The sequence below is a fragment of the Lagopus leucura genome, unplaced genomic scaffold, assembly GCF_019238085.1.
Source record: "Lagopus leucura isolate 7727_CA_CO unplaced genomic scaffold, USGS_WTPT01 Super-Scaffold_1, whole genome shotgun sequence".
In the NCBI taxonomy this organism is placed as follows: Eukaryota; Metazoa; Chordata; class Aves; order Galliformes; family Phasianidae; genus Lagopus; species Lagopus leucura.
In genome coordinates, this window is record NW_024962250.1 from 28,790,343 (window position 1) to 28,800,466 (window position 10,124).

The following is a 10,124-nucleotide window of genomic DNA, read 5'->3' on the forward strand; positions in this document are numbered from 1 at the left end:
AGCACTGTCTCTTGGACACAAGCAGAAAAAGAAATAATCTATTTTTCAGATCAAGACTTGCAGTAGCGGAAAATAAATCTTACAAATTCTCTCTCAATTTCCATTTAACATTTCCTGTTCCGAATGCAGACACAGTTGTCTCCTAAGCATTCTTCAGTGCATTCATAAATTGCAGGAATGCAGTTTTCTTGACAAACCCGTTTCAAATCCAATAAAAACGTAATGGGATTAACTGCTTGGATATTTAGTCAAATATTTTAATTTAATAGAGCAAAATAAAGTATGTTAATATATTAAGAGTGCAAAATAAAGTTAGTAAGGGGAAACTGAAGGCAAAGAAGTAGAGAAGCCATGGGATTTTCTTGCACTTCGGTATCAGTGGCTGTGTAGGAATTTGTGCAACACAGTTTCCCATGAGTGGTGACTGCAAGTGATGCTCTGCACAGAGCACAGAGGGAGTGAGGGAGAGGTGGGAGAACACAAAGCTCCATGGTCAGATCCCCTCATAGGAAGAGCTTTTTTTGATCACAAACAGAAAATATTACAAAGTTTTGGTCTGTGAAAGTTTGGCCAGACCAGTTTATGGAGAGCTGTGGCAGCACCAGAGGTCAATGGTGCAGGGAATTTCCTCCACATCTCACAACACTTTCTATACAGGAGAAAGTGGAGATGTAGAAATGTAGCATAGCTTCTCTGAAATTTATACATCTACATATACATGCATAGTCATGTATATATGCATGCATATAGGAGAAACTTTTACCATATGGATTTTCCCTTCACCACTTTATTTAAGATGTAGAACCCAGGGGGGAGGAGGTATAGAAGTAGCAAAGTGAGAAAGGCTGCTTCTTAATTGGTGTTTGCAAAACATAAGTTTCACAGTGAACACAATGCCTCTGACTAGCTCTGAGGAGTTGTTGTAATAAATACAGTAGATAGGCTTCATGTGGGCCAGAGAAAGTCATTAAAATGCTGCAGCCAGCTCTGTTTGGTTTGGCATTGCCTATGATACAACTCCAATTTTAACAACAAGCTACAATTGTACCAGTAGAAAAAACCCCTCAGGAAAGAAAAAAATGTATTTTATTTGGAGAAAATTGTATTCAGATATCTGAATTTCTCATTTTGCAGCAAGAAATTGTTTTACCTCAATTTTTCTTCACTTCACCTGCTTTATTTTCTTATTACTTCAAGCAAATCACACACACACACTCACACACAAGGAAAACAGACAAAAGATCCCCACAGAACTGCATGACTGGAATTTACCACAGTACTGTAAAAACTTTGTCTGTTCAGATACTTCAGTATAAGCAGAACATGGCAGCAGCATCAGCTGATTTAAATAACTGATTGTAAAATATAAACATAGATGGATGAGTAAATGTAAAATTAGTAACAAGCTGTTATAATTTATGAATTTCCCAATCAGTTATTTCCAAAGTATTTTTGTATTTGAATACAAATATACTCCTGTGTACACGCCATCATTTGTATTCTATGCACTTTTTCCTGCTGGATGCAGTCCATGCCTCATGACAAACCACCTTGGGCACGTGGAACTACTTTTGTTCTCTTCTTGAAGGACAGAAAAATGAGTCCTCCAGGAACAGAGCATCATATTTATGATGTTTTCATTTTGTTTTCATAAACCCTCTAATAAGCACAAATGATCCCAACTACTTTCTATAGAAAATGAATTAAAGTATCTTGCAGGTAGATCTACTATACTCATTCGCCCTCCCTGCACATTCTTCTAACATTTCCATGCATTTCTGAGCACATGCCAAAATTAAAAGACTTCTCTTCCATGATATATTTTAAAATAGGAAAATTGTGAAGTCCTCTAAGTGCTGCAAACACAGATTTAGTTCAAAATTATATTGTGAAATGTTCTGGTAACGTTTACAAATGTTATCATTATGGATACAGAAATATTTCCAGTCAGATCTCTACTGGGCATGCAAATGCCTTGTTCACCTCACTCACCTATGAACGCTATTTTTGAGGCATCTCAAAGCCTTTCAAGTCAATCTTCTCAGACTTCAATCTGGAGTAGCAAAGAAAGATTGGGAAAAAAAAAACCAAAAAAAACAGTAAATAAATCTGAAATGAATTTAAAAGAAAAGTAATCCATTAATTTAATAGGAAATCTACTTCCAGCCTCAAACACCCAGAAGTTCTGAATCAGAACCAAAGACTGTAAGATTAATTTACAAACTGGAATTTTACAAGTTCTTTGGTCTTTACTTTTTGCTTTTTTTTTTTTTTTTTTTTTTTTTTTTTAAAGGGTTTGGGGCTAAGATTTGCAAGTTTTTCCCAGGAACTGCAAGAGCTAAAATCATTCCTTTTCTATGAAAACTGAGAATCACAGGTAATGAGATGTGTCTAGGAGCTGGCATTCTAAGGAAAAACACCAAATGTCGTGAGACTTGTAATAAAAATCAGGAGTGTTGGAAACACTGTTATAATCTTGCTTTCAGAATGCAATAATTCTTGTAAAACACAAAATAGTGCATGCTAAACCAATCTTTTCCAAATCAATACCTCTACGTTTTAACTTACACTGGGAGGCTGAGGATTATATGGCTGCTATTTTTATACCAGAACAACTTACAGGGCCATGACAACAAATTTTAGTTGCTAAAATACAGTACAAATCAAAGACCAAAGAAGGGAAATGGACTATTTTTCTCTAACATGATCCCTGCTCCTATTTGCTATGGACATGATTAAACTTTTCATTTCATGGCCTTACCTTCCATGACCCTCTCATGGGAAGGACCATGGAACTTCTTCTAAATAGAGAAGAGTGCTTTGTGTGTGGCAATATTTTCCCAGAAAGGGAAAAAGTTACAAGCATCAAGTCAGGAAAGTGAAGGAAAAGACATCACATATTTGGAGCTCTACAAGCAGTAAATTTATTGTCAGTAGTCAAGTTCAAATAGCATCATCTGGAGAAAAAAAATTCCCTCTAGAACCACAGCACTGATGAGAAAAGAATTTTGACCACTTGCATTCTGACATTTTTATGAATTTAATTTAAGGTGGCAAGAAGAGATCTAGTAAAAATGTATGAATGCCCACCAAAGGGAAAAAACAAATAACCCAAAAGAAAATGAAACACTTTTTTTTTTTCCTAGAAGAAAAGGTCTCATAGCTGTTGATGTGTTTTTAGGTTCCAAGCCAAAAGTATTTGTATCATCATTTCAATAATGGGACAATAAGAATAAAACAGGCACAAACTTTTTTGACACACTGACCTGAATTGCTTTGATACAGAGGGTGGCACCTAAAATGAAAACTGAAGTGGTTAGATTAATTTCTTTTGTGATTTCAGACAAGACAAATAATTCAGTATTTACAAGTTTTCAACGCCCACATTTGCAAATATACTTCTGAGAAGAGATGTAACATTTCCAGAGGCACATATAGTGCCTTTTTTCCATAGTATGTTCTTTGAAATCCTTAGAGGAAACAGAACTTTGAAGAAAAAAATCTTGTACTGCCCTGACCTTCTTCCTCCACCCCTACTGATATACATTTAGTAGGATACTGCAGAAATGATCTTATGTGATATATTTGAGATAAAAACACTCTTCGATAATGAAAGTTAACCATATGCTCTTCCTGAGGTGCGCAGAACAGGACAAGAGTCAACAGACAGAAGCTGCAGCAAGGGAAATTTCAGTTATAAGAAAAAAAATTCTTCACAGAACTCTGAATCACACTGTCCAGAGAGCCAGATTCGCTTCCACACCTGGAGATCTTCAGAACATCAGGAAAAAAAAAAAAAAATAGGCCCTGCATTTAAGTGGGAAGTGATCATGTGTGATTATGATAAGACTCCTTTTCACTCCGAAGATTGATGTTTGTGAGATCTGCGATTTGCTGAGTTTTTTGTTTTCTTTTTTTAATTCTTTGCCATTAGAGCAATCCAACTTCTACACATTCATTTCCTGTAGCAGCATTACAGTAACAGTCACTCCAAGTGCTACTACTGAACTCAACATACTGGCTTTACTGCATATACGCAGCCTAGGTGGGACTGTTCTTCCTTGGATGGAGATAACACAAGCTTTAATCTACCATCCTGAAAACCAACTAGAGGAACGGTTGTAACAGTATAGAGCTATTTGATAGCAAAATCTAACACCATAAATGACAATGTGTTGCACTGTATACTACCAGAACAATACGTAATATCTAAGCTATTTGTTTTGGATATATTTACATAAGGTTGTAATCATGTCACTGGTTGAAAGATGCTAGCAAAATGAGGATGGAAATAACCTGAGTAAAGATGCCCCAGGAGAGTTCCTAATGAATGAGGTCCCTGTGTTTTTATCAAGAAGCAGATTCTTAGGCACCAGGAAAAAAAATACATCAGTACTGTTTGTAAAGCAGTACAGTGCCTTTCCACGCAGTCTTCAGTTTTGCTTGTTAACAGGGTACTTAATCAACTGCAGCCTTCTTATTGCTCTACTGTCCTGCCTTTTTGGAGTTATGAAAAGGTATCAAAAGTATCTTCACAGCCGCTTTGGGAAGCTTGGAAGCTTTGGGAAGCGCAGGAACTGTTGGTGAAGACTCAATACTCACTCAGGAACAAAATATATGCTATTCTCCAGTTAAACTTTTGACAGCCATCAATAAGCATGTCTTTAAAACAAACAAACAAAACTAAAAATAAATAAAAGCATTCAGAGAACTTGAGATATACTCAAAGCACATGAGATTATTTCAGAGTGGTGCAGGGGATCCTTGCTCTGAACTACATGATCTAGCCAACTTGTTATTATTGTTGAAATAATGCGCAGCCTCTAGATATGAGTCTAATCCTTGGGTTTCCACAGGATGGAGCACTGGATTTGCACTGGGACAACACCTGCAGCAAGTGAGGCCTGAGCAGCTCTTGAGATCCTGAGTAAACAAACAGCAGTTTTCTATGAGGATATATTGACTTTCTTGTGCCTTCAGCAGCGAACATTCTTGTGAGGTACCACACCATAAAAGATGACAGCATTGCTCCAGTTGCAACAGAGTGACTGTCTAATGATGTGCAAATCCCCAGCTAGAAAGAGAGGGTCTTGTCAACCAGATGCAGCTTATGTGTCATTCTGTTGTCCAAGTCAACTATATGTCTCAATTAATTGCTAAGTATAATGGCAAATTGGATTACCCTGTTCCAAATTTGTGCATGCAAATGCCATTAGAAATGTTTTGCAGAAGTGGGTTCAGAGAATTGTCAGACAAATGAGCTGCAAGTGTTTGTTGTACAGGAAAGCATCACTAAATGCTATTACGGTCTCATGTGAGCAGGTACTATATCTGCGAGGAGAGCCCAGTCCCATGGAAGATGTTTTAACTAGCATAATTTCACACTGGTCTTACTAAAAAGTGGTTGAGAATTGATTTTTCAACTGTGGGCCATTTTTGGATGGGGGACTTGCAGTGCATTGAAAGTATATGAGGCAGATCAAAACATGGTTAGGGCACCAAGTTTCTTTAAGTTATAGACAAAACCTGTGTTACTCTTGATCAGACTGGATTTTGTCTGTTTTTCTGACTAGCTGTCCAGAATTTCCTGAGTGAATGAATAGACAGCCATTTCCTCAAGTGAATAAGCCAAAGCAAATTCTAAGATGCTACACTTTAGAAATTACTATGATCACTGGATATAAAAAAAAAAAAAACTCTTTCCTTGGTAAATAGTGGCTTTTCTTAAAGGTATAATTCTGAGTATCATTTTACTGTTGGTGATGATTAAATTTTCAGATTTCGACACCTTAACAATTGACCTTGATCAAGGTTTTGAATTGCCTGTCAGATGAAAAAGCTTTAGACACCAAGCAATTATTTAGCGATAGCCATCAGGATAAATATTCACCAAAAAGGAAAATAGAATGAGTGCACATCTCAAATAGAAAGTGAAAAAAAATATAATCAAAGTCAAAACTTAATTTGCATGTGTCCGCAACTCTGCTCTATAACTTTTCCCTCCTCAATTTCCATTTATCAGAGTATGCCAAAGGTAAATTTTAAGACTTCAAAATAAAATTACATCTTTTCAGTAGCTATCATGAAAAGATGAGGAGTAGAAATCTAACGTCAAATCAAATTAAAGCACATTATAGTGTAAATTCTATGTGCATTTTGCACATTATTATATCTTGACATATCATGAGTGACAACATTTCATGCATGCATTGTACTTCTGAAATCAGAGAAAGAGCACAACTAACTTGCTTTGCTCCACAAACAACTATGATATACTCAGAATCAGGATATTGCTAAATTTATTACCTTAGAAGAATTAATAGTTTAGAAGAATGCTTCTAATGCTTCTTCTAATGATACAGATAACCTGTCCTTCTATTAAAGAAAATTGTATCCAATTCCAGAGGTAAACTATTCAAGTTGAAACAAGAATTCTGAAAAGTAAGGAAGAAACAATTCACTCACAGAAGCCCTGCCCACTTGTCAAAAGAGCTTTACGTATTTCTCCTTATGTACATTCTCATACAGGAAAACAAAGTAAATACTGCTTGCTAGTCACTACAGATCAGAACAATATCTTTTTACGGACGAGTGAAGAGCATCCTCCTCTTACAAATGTCTTTTTACTATAAACCCTTTTTCCTTCACAATAATTTTGGTTAATCTAAGGCTATTTCACAAAGACACACAGACCTACCATTTGCCAGGGACTCTCAAGATGTCTTCCCAAGTTTTTTTGTCATTCCCCTTAGTCTAAAGGCCAGGTCAAGACACCGATAGTCCTCTTGTGAAATTGCAATATCTTTACTGTAGCCTGTCATCCTGACATAACTGGATTCACAAAGTGACCACTTCCACAGATATTTTGAATATGTTACACAGACTAATGCCTTTTATTCTTTGCCTTTTCTAGTCCTGATGTACTCTATTACTGATCCAGATTGTTAAGAAGCTCTTTCAATCATTTCTTCAGTAATTTCACCCATAAGTCCTTCCTCCTTGTCACCCACCTTCCCCTAACAGGGAAGCTTCCTCTTCATTTCTTTGGTAAAAACAAATAAATTCTTTTGAGTTCTTGCTTTTGGCTAGGATCCAACAGGTAGTGAAAAGATAACACCAACTTGCACCTCTTTAGCTTTTTCAAGCCAAAAATTGGCTTACCTCTTCTGATCCTTCCCCCAAGACCAAACAAACTGGATGCTACAAAGAAAGTGCAGCAAACTTTTTATTACAGCTACACTATAGTCACAACAATTTTTATTTTATTTTTTTTTTTTTATACCAAGCTTTTTGGGGACTTAAAATTAAACTTATCAACTCTCTTTCATTTAAATCTGTAGTCAATATAACTGCAGATACTGTCCCTTCTTTAGCAACTTGGAGGTGCAGTTTTCACAACCACACATCTGACGTACCATTTCTGAGTTTACTTTGAAATAGGGAGGTTTGCTGATTAGAAGCCATTGCAAATTAATACTAAGATGCTTGGAGAGGTGCACTATCAGAGCTAGGGAGAATAGCACTAGCTTTCTAGAGGAGAGAGGCATAATACCACCAAGATGAACACACAAGTATTTCTTCCCCCTTCTCCTTTTGGGATCCAACTGATCTGAGAAGAACAAGGACTTCTTTTGAAATGAAGGATGAGAAGGTTTGACAATAATACCTTTTCTTCTAGAGCCTCACCGTAATGAACTACAAAATAAATGTAACTTATAGTTGTTAGATCCCACACAAGTTCTCTTTCTTTAACAATGACTTGCTTGCTTTCAGCTGAACTTTCCTTTGCAACAGGCTGTCTCACTGGTCACAAACAAAAACATTTAGCAAGGCTTTACAAAAAAAATTTAGCAAGGCTATTTGTGGGGCAGTATACAACAAAATACACAAATTCATATTTATACTTTGCATACTATTGTTTTCTAGCTGTATCTATTATCAATTTTCCATTTTGATTGCCTGGATTGGTAGCTCTAATTCACTTAATTTCTGTCTGCCTCATTGTCTGCGATTATAAAATAAAGTCATATGAGTAGAAATACAACATGCACAGTCTATAGGGACTATGGCCAATTCTTGATAACAGTGGAAATTTTGCCACAGGAAAAAAAAATAAAAAATAAAAACAGGAAAAAAAACCAGGATCTGCTTGTGGTGTTTAGCTGGACCATCCACTTAGGTTAAACTCAGTAAAGTTACACCATGGTAGAATTTGTCTTCCTAAACTGATTTGTGAGGGGCTGTTTTTGTTTCATTTTCACCAGTCACAAACATTGTTTCTGAACATTAAATAGTGTATAAACCAACTTTTAATTTAAAACACTCCTGCAGAAAAAAAGGGCACCAGGAAAACAGCTGTTCTAAGCACAATAGTGACACAGTGACTTACAATGACTAATTAATGAGAACACCTGGAGTATCTTTCAGAGCTAAACTGGAAACAAAATACTGGAGATTAGGTTTTCAAGCTACTGGTGGTCCCCACTAATCTCTTTCAGGTGTAAACCATAGTGTACGTGGAAAGCAAAATCTGACTCATTCCTGCGAGACAGGAGGTCTTCAGGCTAATAATTGCAGCATGTAGTTTCCATAAAATTTACAAGGTTGACTTTAAATTTTAGTAGTGGCAGGCTTGCAATAAATGCCAATGAGGTCCATCAAAATGAGTATTTGTGTGTGTCCTCATAAAAATAGATCAATCTTTTTAACAGACTCCATGCAGAGGAATTTGTATAATTACAGCACATATCTACAGCTTTAGAGTCCTTTCCACACCAAAAACAACATGCTAAGTCATAAATACAGCGGAAAAATAAACACAGGAACATAATAAAAGAGATTTGGTTGAGCTAAGTTGTTCTGTCTCAGCTAGCACGCTGTAGCTAACAGTTTCCACTAGGGGTGGGCAAAGGGATTATTTTCCTTGTTTGTCAGCTTCCTTCTCACCTTTGCCTCCTGTACTCTTGGGACAGCAAGCAAGTCTGCTCACATAAAGAAATGGAAAGGGAGAATCAGAAAGGAGGAACAGTTCCACCACACACACATACATTCATTCCCAGGCCACCCATTAACTCTTATCATGCTGGTCTTGATGGAAACACTCAGCAAGGAGTGAGAAAAGAAAAGCAGCCCAAAAGAAAGAAGAAATTAAGTTCGCACTCTCTGCGTTGTGCCTGTAACTTTCTAGTTCCACAGTCACAGCTGAATTGTCAACTCCAAGCAATAAAATATAGTTTATGTACAAGACTCTCTACCATGCCAAGTTTCCACACACTTCAGCTGAATGGGAGGGAAGGCTGTGATTAAGTGATTCTCTTCCTAGCCCTGCCACAGCTCTCATCCTAATGAATTATCTACCAGCAGGGGAGAGTTGCAGTGTTGTGTGTCACGCATGCTCTTCTTCCAAGCTTACCTCTGCCAGGAGCGAGAAATGTGGTACACAGAAGCAGGGGCACAAAACTAGGAAAAACAGCACTTGAAGAGCAAGATTCCATTTCAGTGTAGTGCCCTCCCTAATGAGACTAGGACAGAGCTAGGTGTTTAAATTCCTCAACACACAGGTGACCATTTAGTGAGATTTTCAATTACTCATCTCATAATGAGCCAAGAGGTAAGCAATTGAAAATCTCACTGGGGATAAGGAGATTTTAAAAGCTCAAGAAGCATCTTTTTATTCCTTTACATTCCTAAGTATCTGCTCTAAAAGTCAGTCATTGCTTTCCAAGTTGACTTTGTTTTCTTTGTGTAATGTGAATAGCCCTAGTATTGTATTGTTTTTAATTAGCTTAATGGATTCAATTTTTGTGCAACAGACAGAAAAGAGAGACCAAGTATGGGATCCAATTTTAATAATTTTAGGCACCTGAAAGTAAGGCATATGGATCTTAGCTAACTGATCAATCTTCCTGTAGACACTGGATGAAGCAGACATCTCTGAGAGGGATGGGTCAGCCCCTAGAGGTTCCTGTTCCACTCCATTTACTACAAAGGGAGCATAGACAACAAGCTAATCTGGATGCCTAATTTGTAACAGCTGAAGCCAGATGAGATGAATTCCTCCTCCAGTGATTTAGCCAAAGGCAGAAAGAAAACAATAGGAGTGCAACACACTGATTTCAATCTCA